Source organism: Neofelis nebulosa, chromosome 11 (assembly GCF_028018385.1).
Source record: "Neofelis nebulosa isolate mNeoNeb1 chromosome 11, mNeoNeb1.pri, whole genome shotgun sequence".
Classification (NCBI taxonomy): Eukaryota; Metazoa; Chordata; class Mammalia; order Carnivora; family Felidae; genus Neofelis; species Neofelis nebulosa.
In genome coordinates this window covers 15290361-15305180 of record NC_080792.1, presented here as the reverse complement: position 1 = coordinate 15305180, position 14820 = coordinate 15290361, and the positions used below count along the sequence as shown (strand labels likewise).

Here is a 14820-nt window from a genome sequence, read left to right as displayed (position 1 = left end):
CAGAATAAGTCACTTCAACTTCAGGGGGAGTTTGGGGGGTAGATACACGCCCCCCCCCCCCCACAGGACTACCCACCTCCTTTCTTCTTGCTTCCTCCCAACATTTCCTTACTCTCTCAGCCAATAGAGGAGTTTAAACATTTAAATGTGGTATCTAAACTGCATTTAAAGAATTAACCCATTTTGCCCCTCACTGCTCTAAACCACAGGGTGCCAACCGGACTCTAATTGCTTTCATCTGGTGGGGTTCCAGACAGCTCCTCAGAAGGAAGGAGCGCACATTCCTGGCACCAATTGGCTAATTCAATTTACTTCCACGGCATTAGCCTCTGTCAGAATATTCATGAGCAGGGGAATGAGGACCCGCGGCACAGGCAGGCGGCAGCCACTCGGGCTAGGGAAGGCGCGAGGGAGGGGAGGCGGACCGCGCGCCGCGCTCCGGGGACGGTGACCGCGACGAGGCGGCTCTTCTCCCCGGCCGGGCAGAGCGCAGGGGGCCACGGAAGGGCGGGGCAGGGCATCGGCGGGGTTGGCGCGCCTGGCATTGCCGCCCAACTCCCGGCGACCGCGCAGGGACTTTGCGAAAGATCTGAAGGCAGAAAAGCTGTGACACTTTTGATAGAGGGGGTCGGGGGGTGGGGGGCGGGGGCACGACGCAAGCGGGGGCGAAGGGACCCAGCGGGACACCGGCCGCCCGGCGAGGTTGGCAGCGATGTGAGCTGGACGCCCGCCCCGAAGGAGTCTGGACCGAACGTCCCCGGAGAGTCGCCGGCCGTGCCAGGTAAAGCGGGGTGCTCGGGTGGGGGCCCTCGCGTTGTCCCCAGGCTCCGGAAGCAGGGCCGGCGCAGGGCGCCCAGAGCCCGCTGGCCCAGGGCAGCCGCCCCCCCACCCCCCCACCCCCCCCCCCCCCGGCGCTGCGCCGGGTCCGGCTCCGCGCCGTTTTCTCCCCGCGGGTAGCAGATGCCGCGGCAAGCCTGCGGGCCGGTCGGAGTTGGACTTCCTCGGACTTTGGGGGAAAGGGACGTAAAGGGGCTGCCCGGGCTGGGGAGCTGTTTTCTGGGAGCGGGGAGCTGGGGCGCGGCGGGGCAGACGGAGGACACGGCGCGCTCGTGGCGAGGGCTGCGCGCGCCGGGGCACGGGGACTGGGGACCCCAGTCTCGCGGGGGAGCTTGGACCCGGCTTCGCCCTCTTTTGCCCCGAGGGCTGCGGCGCCTCCCTCTGGCTGCGGATGGACGAGGAGGGCTGGCTGCGTCCCCAACTCGGGGATGCGCGCCAGAAGGGGGACCGGAGACCAAGGCTTCGGGGAGGCTAGGGCGCTTGCGGGGCCGATCGCAGCCCGCGCCTCTCGCCGCGCCCCCGCTGGAGCTCAGCCTGGGGAGGAAAATGTGATGGTGACTAGGGTCCCCGCCACCTGCCGGACATCGCCAACTCCCCGGATTTCCTGTCTCCGGGCCCTGACACTCCCAGGGAAAGCTCTGAATTGCGCGCGGGGTGTTTGGGTTTTGCTCGTTGTGGTTGCCGTGTGGTGAGAGCTGGGGTGAGGGGGGCGGCTAGGAGGTCGGATAGGGTGAAAGTTGTAGATTTGTAAAAGAAACGCGACCGCGGAGTCCCAGCCCGCCCTTAGCAACAGGACAGACTGTGGGCTGGACTTAGGCTGAAGCTGGAGACTCGGCCTGGCTATCCACCTCGGGGGTGGGGGTGGGGGCGAAGGATGGGGGCTGGAACCTGGAGGGCAGCCCGGAGGCAGCGCCAGAGCCTTTTTTTCTGCGGAGACCGGGCAATGAGTGAGAGGGCTGGCAGCAGAACACCTGGGGTTGGGGGGGGGGGGGGGGCGGGCAGGTGGGGAGACGGATGTTGGTCGTCCGGTGGATTCAGGGTTTGCTGTGCCATTATTTTTCGCCATTGTCATTACTGTTACTATTGCTGCTGTTGTTTTTGGCACAACCACCAGGAAGTATTTTGTCTTCTGATTGTTAATAAGTCTCCTGGAAACTGGGTCTGCCCTCCCCTGATCCCTTCTAGTCGCTGATGTCTTCCCACCAAAGGAAGTTACCCCTCAGAGCTGTGGTGGGGCCAGGGACACAGCCACTGGATCTACTTAAAAGCAACAAAAAGAACAAGACACAACTGTATGCCGTGATCGCACCGATCCTATAGACGGACGTTGTACTTCCATCAGCTCACCTTCCTCAGCCCTCCCTGGCTGGGGAGCCCTGGGGTCACTGCCAGCTGTGAAGCCCATACCTGACCCAGCTTTTTCCTTTGGTGTCTTTATACAATCTGGAAATTACTTTTTATGTTAGTGTGCCCCCTCGAAGCCCCCACTGGACATGCTACCTGGAAGGGGCAGGCTTTGGTTCCCAACCCTGGAGGCGGCCACAAGGGCACCAGCAGTTGGCTCCTCTTGACTTGGCCCCTGGTGAGAGCTGGCCAGCCGATGGCGGAGAAAACAGGGCAAGAGTGTGGGAGAACAGCGTGTCAGAGTTGAGCCAAGTACAGGAGATGAGGTCAGGCCTCCTCACTGGCCACATCCCTTCCTGCCAGAGCAAAAAGAGAGATAAATGAAGAACAAGTGAGAAGTAGTATGAATTGGAAAACCAAGCTCTCAGAGTCTACTGAGTGGCTGTCACCACTGACTTTGGTATGACCTTTCCTTTCCAGTGCTTCTGATTTTCCCTATTTGCCAATGCAGGAGTAGCCATGCCTTTCTAATGGGACAGTTGTCGTGAGGTGATCTAGTTTTGTATCCAGAAAATGCTTGGGAGCATCCTGGGAAAGGACAGTCTATAAAATATGGGATTTTAACGTTTTGTGAAAAGTTTGCTACACTGCAGGTTACGGAGACACATTTTTAGCATGTGTGCCATGTGGCGGTGTAAAATTAAAATGGAAAAGGAAAGTACAAACATAAAAATGACTTAGCATTCTTGACATTCTTGTGCATACTTGTAGAAAAATTATCTTTCATTTGGGGAGAGTTGCCCGGGAATTTAATCAGTGTTTATACTACTGAAACGCCCCCTTCTACCTTTCTCCCCTGTAAAATTTAATGACCCAGTTCTCACAGGGAAAGGCAGTGCGAATGTAGTAAGTGCTGGGGGCTGAGAGGCGAGATCCAAGGGTTGTTAGGGGAACCATCACATAGGGTATGGAGCCTGGAATGGGGACAAAAGATGCTATCATCCTTGCAGAGCAGGGAAATGTTCCTCTGGAGAAAAAAGGCTGAGCAGTGTAGGGCAGCGGACCCCAGCACTGGTAGTCATCTGCTCTCAGATTCTGGAAGGGCGCTCCATCAGTTGGTCCAAAGAGGGCTACCCGAGGTGCTTTTTCCTTCTCCCTTTGGTGAAGGTATGACCTTTCTCTTGTCTTTAGATCGGCCCTAACTTCTCTCTCCCCGGCTGTACAGTGCAATAGTTTTCTCTTGCCATGTCAAAGAGATTCAGACATACTCTCTCAGCCTCTTATATATTTGTAAATATTCCCCAAGTTCTGAAGCTTCTCAAAGACGTGCAGCTGTTGGCAAATTTAAGTAAATAGTTGGAAGTAATCAAGAGAGCCCCTGAAAAGTGGATATGTTTTCCCCTGGTGGAGAAGTTATTGAATGCCTTTTGAGCTAGAAAATTAGCAGTTGAGAAAAGCAGGAAGGATTTCCTTGACTTCCCTCTACCCATAAACCAGTAGTTGTATTTTTCCTTCCCTCATAGTAGTGAGCACTGTTTGGTTAAGCATTTTTTACAATTTTGGACTTAAAATGGGGTTTTGCCTGGTGGTGTTCTATGGAGAGAGGAAAAATGTAAAGAGATACGGAAGGAAGAGCTGCAGTGGCCAGAACATAAATCAGCCAGAATATATGGGGGGGTGATGAGAATAGGTCTTTTCACCCTAAAAAAAAAATGTCCACTTTGGAAGAAAAAGAAGTCTGATTATTGGCATCCGAGGCTGAAACCAAGGCAGCTGATGCCGAGAGAAGCCAAAGGGCAGTTCTTCTTAGTTTAGAAACAGCAAGACAGCCTCTGCCAAAGATTGCTGTAAACACGGAATAAAGATTTCATTGTGGGCTGGTGTGACCAGAATAATTAGACAGTTAATTGTTCATTCTGATCTGGTGGTGTTGGAATCACTAGTGCAGAGCAGCGAAAATAAGAGCAGGGCGAAATAGACAAGTAACACATCACTTCTATCTTCACTTGTTTCACTGTGATGTACTTTGGAAATCCTGGTTCCTTTTCAGGGAAGGAAAAAAAAAAAAAAGCAACATTCATACGCCCAGAACGCTGGGAACACTGGATCTACGAGCCACTGCTGCCATTTTTCCCCCCTCCAGGTTCTACTCTGGTTATGGATAAAATGTGGCATCTTCTAAAAACAGCCTGAGGAACCACAGCAGTAATGAATACATTAGGTAATCCCGGTGTCCATTACTAGACCTTAGTTAGGTGCAAACCTTATTAGCAGCCGCTCAATCAAAAGATAGGCAAAGAGCACCACATTTTTGTGCTCTTCCAACACTCTTTGCACAGACATTTAAAGTTTAAGAAGTAAATATTCCATTTTTGACATTTAATTATATTCTATTGTGAAACAAAATGCCTAGTGATTAATCTTTCACATTTAACTGAAGAAATCGCCTCCTCTGTGTTTTCATGCTAATTTAGAGACAAAAGAAAACATTTGAAGTGATAAAGGTGATTTTAAGCAGCTGAGCATCTACAGTTATTATAGGCAGGAGACTGTGACTTATTGGTATTTACTAAAAGATGGCACTGTCGTAAATTCCTTCCAAAATGACTTCTGCAGAAAAGAAATGAGTAAGGGACTGTAGAGAGCATTAAGTCCTTGGTGTCGGGGGCTGGGAGGAAGAACCATGTATTCATTAGGTTTAAACCCTCCCTGAATCCTCATATTGACATGGAAGATGGAGCAAAGTTCTCATTATTCTAATTAAAAAAGGAACATCTTTAAGTGTCAATGTTAAGTGTAATTGTTCTGCGAATAAAAGCACTATGTTATAAAATAAGCATACTAAATTACATGAGGCCATAAAGTCTCATAAAAAGAAATCCTTCATCTCTCCAAGATATTCATTTGGTCTCAATTTGGAAAGTACAAAACTATCTTTACCAACCTTTAGTTTCTTTTACCCATCACGAATCAAAAGGGATTGCAAAGGCAGAACACTTGCTGGGTGTTAAAGAGCGTAAGTGGTACAAAATTATGGAACTCTACCTTTCAGATGACAATATCTACTTTACGAAATGCACTGTCTACAGCAATTAAAAATAGAAAATCATATTGCCACATTAAATTATGGCAACAACCCATTATAAAGAGAAATTTAGCCTTTTCTCATTTAATTGCTACTCATGGTTCGCTAAATAGTTTTTCAGAATAACCTGCCAATCTCCTGCTAACCAGGACTGTCTAGTTAAGAACATTCCTAATTACATATGGATTCACTTAATTTTAGAACCCTAAAAATATTCAGCTCAAAGCATTACTCAAGTGCAATGCAAACTAGAAACGGCCCAATTCCCCTCAAGGTAGATGTAATTTTTTTTTTAAGTTTAAGGAATCATAAAAGAAAGAACATTTGGTATGGGAATGCATCAGTTAATAACTGCAATAAAAGAGTAAGGGAAACTATAAACTGGTAGGTCTTTTTAAAATATGCAAAGTAAAGTTATAACAATACCACTCATTTCTTCTTCCAGAGCTAAAGGCCAATTACGTAATAAAATACCATACAAAGTACAAACGTCAAATACATGCACAGCACTACCTGAAATGGGGGTGTTTTTACTACTTTAAACAATGTTTAGGGGCACCTAGGTGGCTCAGTTGCTTAAACGTCCGACTTTGGCTCACATCATGATCTCAAGGTTCAGGAATTCGAGCCCGCATCTGGCTCAGCACAGCTCTGAGCCTGGAGCCTGCTTCAGATTCTGTGTCTCCCTCACTCTCTGCCCCTCCCTGGCTTCCGCTCAAGTGCATGCTACCTCTCTTTCAAAAAATAAACATTAAAAAATTTAAGAATTTTTGACAATCTAATTAAAAGTTTGGAGTTTATTCCAACTAATGCCTTGACCATGTTGAGAGCAAAGAGTTCTCTTGCATGGAAGAGATATTTCTTTATAGTTCTATAGCTCATAGCTGGAATCTTACATATGGTAGATTCTCAAAAAATATATGTTGATTTCATTTTTATAAGGAAAATAAAATAGAATTAATAAAATTCCCAAGTTAGATGAATTTATAAAATATTATATGAAATACTGTACTTGAATACTTCGTTACTTTAAATTTTTTCTCTAAACGGGCAAGACATGCCTGTGACCAACAGTAATAATTATTGCCAAGTTCATTCTGGTGTGGATATAAGGGAGGTGAGAAAAGAGGGAAAATCTTTAAAAAACATTTTTTTAATGTTTTTATTTATTTTTGAGACGGAGAGAAACAGAGCATGAGCAGGGGAGGAGCAGAGAGAGAGGGAGACACAGAATCTGAAGCAGGCTCCAGGCTGAGTTCTCCCCACAGAGCCCGACGCAGGGCTCGAACTCACGGACTATGAGATCATGACCTGAGCTGAAGTCGGACGCTTAACCGACTGAGCCACCCAGGCACCCCTAAGAGGGAAAATCTTTAAAGGCTTTCCATTTGTGTTGGTGTTTTGTTGAGTTTTACCTAAATATTGTATGCATATCTACATAAGTCGTTACAAATGCATGGTATCTCTTCATAATAAAGATGACCCATCACCAAATGATTATTATTCCCAACAAGTAGTCACACAAATTCCACCCTTGAAGTACTGAGTATTCATCAGATCAATTCTGACTAAATGGCTGCATGTTCCCTCCCGCATCAACTAATTAAAGGGTTACTAATAAAATAATAATTCCATTGCCAGGGGCAGTGGCTACTTCTGGTTGTCATTGAGGTTTATCTGACATATGGTCAAACCCAACTATGCAACTGCAATAGCGTGTTCAACATCTGTAAGGACAGAAACTTCCATTAAAGTTACTTGTGGCCAATACGCTCACACTTACCTGCCCTTGCACCTAATTTGTAACTAAAATCAGCAATGTTAACTGAATACCAAATCAAAAACAGGTGCCCGTAAGGAACTAAAATGTCTATTATAGATAAATCAGCAGCCTTGTGTTTGTTTGTTTGTTTGTTTGTTTGTTTTCCTTTTAGGTCTGACCTTAGTGGAATGAACACCATGGTCTTGGTGTTTTCTTGGAGACCAGTAGGTGGTATAATATGTTAGCATAATTGGGAGCTAGTAGTCAAGAGAAAACCAGGATAGAATTAGCATGAAGATTCAATTACCCCTTGTTCCCAGAGAGAGTTGTTTACTAGGATTACAGTTAAGGTTGTGGTCAAAATAGCATGAAAAGATGCACAGTACAGCTTTCTCCTTCTCTAGCTGATATCTTTGCATGGATCCAAACTTTGGTTTCCATTTTTCACCCCCAACTTACAATACAGTTTATTAAATAGTAGCTGATATAAATTGTTGGATAGACATTTTAAGTGTGTACCTGAGCATATACATATTTTAGACATATTTATAAAAATCTGTGGCTAAAGCTATTGTATACATAATATTTTCCTGAAGGAAGAGTGTACATTTACTATCATATTCATTATCACTTTATTTTACTTTATAAAGCCAATGTCTTTGAATCCCTAACCAACTCTTAATATGTGGTTAATTTGTATATATCATGAATAATCGTGGTTAATTTGTATATATCATGAATGATCAATGAACTTACCATAATTTGTTTTTCAATGAATAGAAGTAATCTCATTTAGCCATTTAATTAAAAACTGGCTAAAGGAACTTCATTTAGAAGTAATTTCTAAAGGCAACCACATCCATGTTTTTTCATTTGAAAAATTATTAGTGCTCTGATATAAGTATCAGAACAGATGGAAATAAACACTCAATCTCTGTATCTAAGATCTTTTTCCATGCAGATATTTTGAATAGACATGTAGAGTGCAAACGTCATCACCGATTTGCCACCTTTTAAGGTCAAGGAAAAACCAACTGGACATTATAGCCATCTCTACCCACCCACACACAAGCCCATATGTTGCCTTCTCTTCATTTTCTAATACAAGAAACAATACAAGTTCTGGTCTCCCTCTTCTTCAAATCCCTTGATTCTCCACGTCCAAGGCCTCATCTGGAGTATGAATTTGCAAAGGCAGCATCATCACACCACTGAAAGAAGAAGCCACGCTTGAGAGCATGGGTCTTATAAACTTTTTTGGATATTAAATAAGTATCTAAGTCTGTGCCCTTAATTTATACAAACTGGGAAGCACTCCAATTGGCAAGGACGTTCATCTTATAAATAAATATTAAATATAATTTTTGTACTATCATTAATATCACTACAAACTGTATTTAAAGCGAAAAGTATCTAGCAGTCAAAATACATTTTCATTAATATGGTAGTTTTGAGGTCTTCCAGTTTTATCTACCTTTACCCTTAGCCATGCTTTCATCTCCATAACACTCGGAACATGTACTTCAGTCTAAAAATGGGAGGTATACTGGTATTTGGAAATAAAATCCTCAAGTAGTCATTAAAAAATTAATCCATTTGGCAGTTCAGCATCTCCCTGGAATACTTCCGGCAGCTAAGCACAGAGGCTATCATCCGATTCACGGGCTGGTGAACATTTGGAGATCAAATTGCTGAGGGTTGTTTCTTTAAACACAAGAAAACAACAGATTTCTTCATGATATAGAAGTGCTATCCGTTTCTTTGGGTACATCTATATATACAGTAGTTCGCTTGTGTCAATTAAAATGCGTAGTATGCACAGAGAAAGCAAACAGGACAATAAAAATAACCACCATTTATTTCAGTCCTTGCCGCTGTGCCAGACGCTACACAGAGTATTTCGCATATGCATGACCTCATTAGTCCTCTTTGTGAAGACAGCACTGTTACCATCTTCATTTTGCAAATGCAAAACCAGAGGCACAAGGTTAAGTGGTCACTGAGGGCAGATTCTGTAAATTCCAGATTACATATTACGGACTCTCCAGCTCCCGTTACATTGCCTCCCCTAGCACGGGATTTTTCAGCCTCCACACTACTGACATTTGTAGTAGATAACTCTTAATTCTTTATTGGAGGGGTGAGAAAGGAGCTGACCTGTACACTATAAGATACCCAGCAGCATCCCTGCTCTCTATCTGTTAGATCCCAGTAGCTTCCTTCCTTCCGACTGTGAACACCAAAAATGTCTCCAGACATTGTCACGTGTCTCCTGCTGGGCAAGATTACCCCTGGTAGAGAACCACCGGCTTGGGCAAAGTTCAACCTCCATGCATTGCTTACCAAAGCACACGTTTTCAATTTAAGGGTAGGGCATCCATTTTCCAAACAATAATATACATAATTCTCATAGTTATGTTGGCCACATTATAGATGATTTCCAAAATTATACTAGACAAAACTTTGAGAGGAAAAATTATTAAGTAAACAGGTCTTTATTAGTATCTTTTCCTATTAAATGATTTCCTTTGGGGCCCAAACTGGGTGATCAAGACCGTGCTGTAATTATATCTTTGTACGAACAAAGACTGGTAGAAATGGTTGAAAAATTTTAGCCACAGTGCCCCCAAACGCCAATGAATACATTTTCCACTAGACTCCAGTACCAGGAGGACAGGGATGGGAACTCTCTTGTTCATCTTTTTACCACCTGAATGCAACATCATGCTGAGCACATAGTTCTTTAATACTTCCTTAATAAATGAATGAAACTATGGTTAATCTAGTATAGGTTTTGAATTCTCTACTGTAAGCCTCTGCTGGCATGTATTACAAGTTATTTTATTTTCTTTTTTTAATGTATATTTAGTTTGAGAGAGAAACAGAGAGAGAGAGAAAGTGCGAGCAGGGAAGGTGCACAGAGACAGAGGGAGACACCGAATCCGAAGCAGGCTCCAGGCTCCAGGCTGTCAGCACAGAGACTGATGCGGGGCTCGAACTCACAAACCATGAGATCATGACCTGAGGTGAAGTCGGGACACTCCACCGACTGAGCCACCAAGGCGCCCCATATTACAAGTTATTTTAATTCATGGCACAAATGTGCAGATGACAGTATGCCGATCATATTTGTAAATTTAATGAAGCCAGAAGGGAAAGGTGATACATTAGATGAAGAAATGGGATCAAAAAGGTTGACAGGATGGGACAAAGCTAAGACGTTGAAATGTCACATGAACAAATGCCTGTGAGAAAGATAAAGCATGTGAAGGGTGAATGGCACCCTGGCACCTGAGTTGTCTCATTCTGTTCTACTCACCACACTCTACCTGAGTCCTATCTGTAGAATACAGCCACTGCCCTCAAAATATGCCCAAATATGCCCAAAATATGCTAAAAAATATGCCCTTTGAGATGAGAGAAATGGTTGAAGGTCTTCAAAATGGCAGACCCAACATAGAAAAGACCTGACATGGAAAAGACGGAATAGTCATCTCCAAGTATCTGGAATATCTTCATGTAAAATAGAAATTAAATTTATTCTGCGTCGCCACTGACCGTTGAACCAGAACCCCTGAATAGAAACTACATAGAAGCAAATTTTATCCCAGCATAATGACAAGCTTCCTAATGACAAATTGTCCTATATTGGAATGGGCTCCCCTGGGAAGCAGTGAGCTCTCAGTCATCAGAGGGAAACATGCTGATGACTGGCCTATAGAAGTCTGAGCCCAAATAGATGGGAGAATGTACCAGACATTCTCCAGGGTGCTTTCTACCCCTTCAGTGTATATGAACTCTTTCTTATGGGCTATTATTGACCTTGTAAACTACTCAGTATAATTCTGGTAAGAGCAAGATCTAAGTTATCTCTAATCCAGATATTTAGAGTTATAGGGGTAAGTGCAATACAATAAGGACAGGGAACCTTACCATGTATCATCATAGAGAATAAGAACCACTTCCTGTGTGCCAAGGCTTCTGTAAAGTGTATTCCCCATATTGTCAAACTATTCCTGGTAAGAACCCCATAATGTAAGGATTGGTATCATCACCACTTTGCAACTGAAGAAATGGGAGTCACAAAGAAGTTAAGTAACTTATCCAAGATGACACAGCTACTGATTCCAGTCTTACTACTTGAAACTGACAGTCCAAAGTTATAAAGTCTGTTTTATAAATATACAGCATACCGATTCATCCATTTAACAGGGATACACTATTTTGTTTGAAAGGCTGGCAATTTCTAGAGTTTGAGACATATGGCTATTTAAATGCAAATACCTAAAACATTTTCCAAAGACTCAAATACAACATTTAAAAAATTATCTGCTGTTTTCTATTATCCATGATATTGTCCCCTCAAAATACTGCATACTGCTATGGGTTGACTTTAAGTAAATGAGCAAAACAGGGTTTTTAGGGTTTTTTTTTTTTTGTTTTTTGTGGGTTTTTTTAGCATCTACAGAAGAAAGACTTGGCAATAGCATTTTACATACCATTTTGTAAATTAGAGAATTAGAACCCAGGCCTCCAGGCTAAAAGTACTTATATAAAAACAAGATCGATAACTTTGATTTCCACAAATTCAGGAAATTCTCATGGCCAAGGTTTTTAGACAGTTATATCATTAGAGATTGTGTTCTCTTCTGATCCTAATTATCTTGCTGGATTGTCTTTTGCTTTATGATTATCTTACTGGCTATTTCATAAAAAATAAACTGATTTTTAAATTTTTTTTTCAACGTTTTTTATTTATTTTTGGGACAGAGAGAGACAGAGCATGAACGGGGGAGGGGCAGAGAGAGAGGGAGACACAGAATCGGAAACAGGCTCCAGGCTCCGAGCCATCAGCCCAGAGCCCGACGCGGGGCTCGAACTCACGGACCGCGAGATCGTGACCTGGCTGAAGCCGGACGCCCAACCGACTGCGCCACCCAGGCGCCCCAAAAATAAACTGATTTTTAAAACTACTTTCAATGCCTTTATTATTTCAATGCCAAAAAAGATCCTGAGAAGGTCTAACCTCTTCTGCCGAAGAGCCCTGCATTCAGCCTATTTGTGACTCTGATTTCTTAAAGAGAACTTCCATTTTGCAATTTCCACCTGGCAACTTCCTATTCTCAGGGAATGCTGTTTCCTGCTCACCATTCCAGACAATAATCAGCCAAAGACTTCAAACATAGTTCAGCACTCTCTTTCTAAACCTACTGCTGCCCTGGTGCTTCTATGCACTTCACTGTGAACTGAAGTCCATAATTGCAGGTTTTTCATTCTCGCAGAGCGTAAAGGCAGTTGTAGGAAGGGGCCCAAGCACTTATCACAGGACTGAAGATGGCATCGGACGCAGCTCTCTGCAGGCGGCTCTTTCGTCAAAAGGCAGAAGGCTTTGCTAGGCCCTGTGGCTCACAGAGTGCCTCCTCTGTCGATGACAGGGGTCATCTGCTGCTAAAAAAAGAGCCTTGCGCTATATGTTACAGCCCACCCAGCACATGTCTAAAATAACTGCCTTGTTGAGCCTTTTACTGTAACGTTTACTCATGAGGGTACCATTGCACCATGTCAAACTGTGGCTTTAAGAATGTTCATATGACTTAGTGATGTAGAACAGAGATGAGCACACTCATGTTTTATTCACGGATTTCCTCCTAGGTTTTTATATTATTCCACAGGGGGAAACCTTTATAAAAAGAGTGTTCTCAATGTACTTTGTGGTGGGAAATATTCTAAATCAAGAACGAAGATGTCTCCTAAATGAACATGAGTCACAGGAAACATCTCTACAACTCAAAGCAGTGTTGAGCACAGAGTGTATGAAACCATATGAAAGCACACCCCGGTCACTCATGAGCTGACTGGTTATTCAGGGGTTTCCTACAGAATAAACCAGGAACTGACCTGAGAGAGAAACATCCTAAGAACACTGAGGAATGTACCGGGCAAGTGCTGCTACTAGTCCCTTGACCTTGGACTTCCCAGTTTCTTGAGTCAATAGCTGTCAAAAGTCATATGGCATCAATCTCTCCCTTCATTCATAGTTCTAAGAAAGTTGCTGCCCATGAGGCCATGCAGACACCTTTAGAAGTCACTGGCTAGGGGACTCTTTGGGGTAGAGGTATGTGACGTAGAGGGGAGAAAAGGACCACTAAGGCACAGCCTTATTTATCACAAGGGTAAAGAGAAAGTGTGGCACTATTAGGAATTTGTTTCATTATGATAAGCAGCTTTTAAGTTAAAGAGATCTGTTACCTTCCCTTTACCCCCACCCCACCATTATTAATGTCCAGTGGAAGATACCAAAGAGAACTCTTGCATCTTTGAGATAAAAAGAAACCTTTCATACATTTGGTGCTGGGAAAAAGAAATATTTAAACCAAATTGAAGGCATCAAAAATAAGTAACTGCATTGAAAAGCCACAGCCATATTGAACAATAAACAATTTATGGAAGGAGCCTGGAAAAAAATTGTTTTTTAAAAAATTGAAAAGCGTAGCTTCTGACAAGTATTCTTTATTTATGAGTGTAAGTAGAATTTTTCAAGGAACACCAAAATACTAAAATAAAATGCAAGTTTGACACAGACATTTTTCTTTGAGGGTTGGCCAAAAGGGGAATCTAGGTAGATTCGAGGTTAATTGAATAGTTTAATTCAATGATCATTATCTACGCTGATTGAGAGAACTGAAGAAGTCAAGATTATGTGAAAATTGTAAATGATCCAAATCATTTACAGTTGACTGGGGAAGTGTTTCTGGCCTTTGACTTGAATACAGGTATGCCCTGCTATCTAGCAATTCAATTTTTTTTTTTTTTGGAGTTCAATTTTTAGAAAGACAAGTTTCATAAGTGAAGTCCATATGCCCAAGCTTGAAAACATCTCTTGTCCCACCTCCTCTCTTAGCTCAGCAACTTCCTACTTGTCTTGGGGTGCTGGTGGGCCATACTCCCCAACTTAGTGCTGGGCTTACTTCATGCTGGGTATGCCAGATAACTCGATGGTCCATCAGTTATATTCTTGTTCTTGCTCTCTGTTCCCTTAGAGCTCTGGTGATTGTATAAATGTATGAGTCAGAGGGCAAGGAATGGGAGGAGGTACTGAGAAGGTTAACCTAGGAAGTTTCTGCCCCACAACTCCAGGCCGACATCCCAGACTGTTTACCACTATCAGAAACACAAAAACAAAATACCACCTCTCTTCAACAATTCTCTGGTTTCAAGGCAAATTGAAATATGAATTGTTTCAAGGATTCTGTGCATGCAAAGAGAATAGCTGTCAACAAAGCTATAATTAAGGAGATGAGATGCTGTCAATAAACCTGAAATAATGATTTTCCTTGTAGCAGCCACATTATGTCTTATCTGTTCCTAACCCTCGCCTCACATGGCCTCCACAGAATTTTCTCAATATAATTTAGGAGGGGTGGGGGGACTCCCGATGTTGCTCTCTGGAGACTTTGAGAAATTCATAGACAGCACTCTTCTTCCCTTTCAGGTGGACATGTTGCTTTGTTTTCTGAAAATTCATGATGTATTTTTGACCAATTATTATCAACTGTCCTATCTCCAGTGTTCCATTCAGTTAAAGAACCCAACATAGTTTCATCAGCCGATGACTATAGCAATAAATAAAAATTACCTGCTGGGTGAATGAATAGAGCCTTGCCTTTGCAAATTAGTTTTACATGTGCTATTTCATGTTTTCAGCACCATCTGCCAACCACCCTTCTGGTTGCAACTGATTTCATACTATTTTGGTCTACTTGGGACATTTTAGATCTCAACAAATGTTTTT

General features: G+C 43.2%; 1 protein-coding gene and 1 long non-coding RNA gene across 6 annotated transcripts in view; one reads left to right on the top strand and one right to left on the bottom strand.

Annotated features, from left to right (window-relative positions):
• The first annotated feature begins 668 nt into the window (after positions 1 to 668).
• CDH20 (cadherin 20) overlaps positions 669 to 14820 on the top strand; it is a 206749-nt gene continuing 192597 nt past the window's right edge. For 4 of the 5 annotated variants that reach the window (XM_058691918.1, XM_058691916.1, XM_058691919.1 and 1 more), the window contains exon 1: positions 669 to 781. The gene's annotated coding sequence lies outside the window, so the exon portion shown is untranslated. The remainder of the gene's footprint in view (positions 782 to 14820) is intronic. The other variant, XM_058691917.1, reaches the window with a different exon arrangement.
• Positions 1835 to 14820, bottom strand: part of LOC131489993 (uncharacterized) — a 204038-nt gene continuing 191052 nt past the window's right edge. The window contains exon 3 of the long non-coding RNA XR_009250887.1: positions 1835 to 2537. This is a non-coding gene — a long non-coding RNA (uncharacterized LOC131489993). The remainder of the gene's footprint in view (positions 2538 to 14820) is intronic.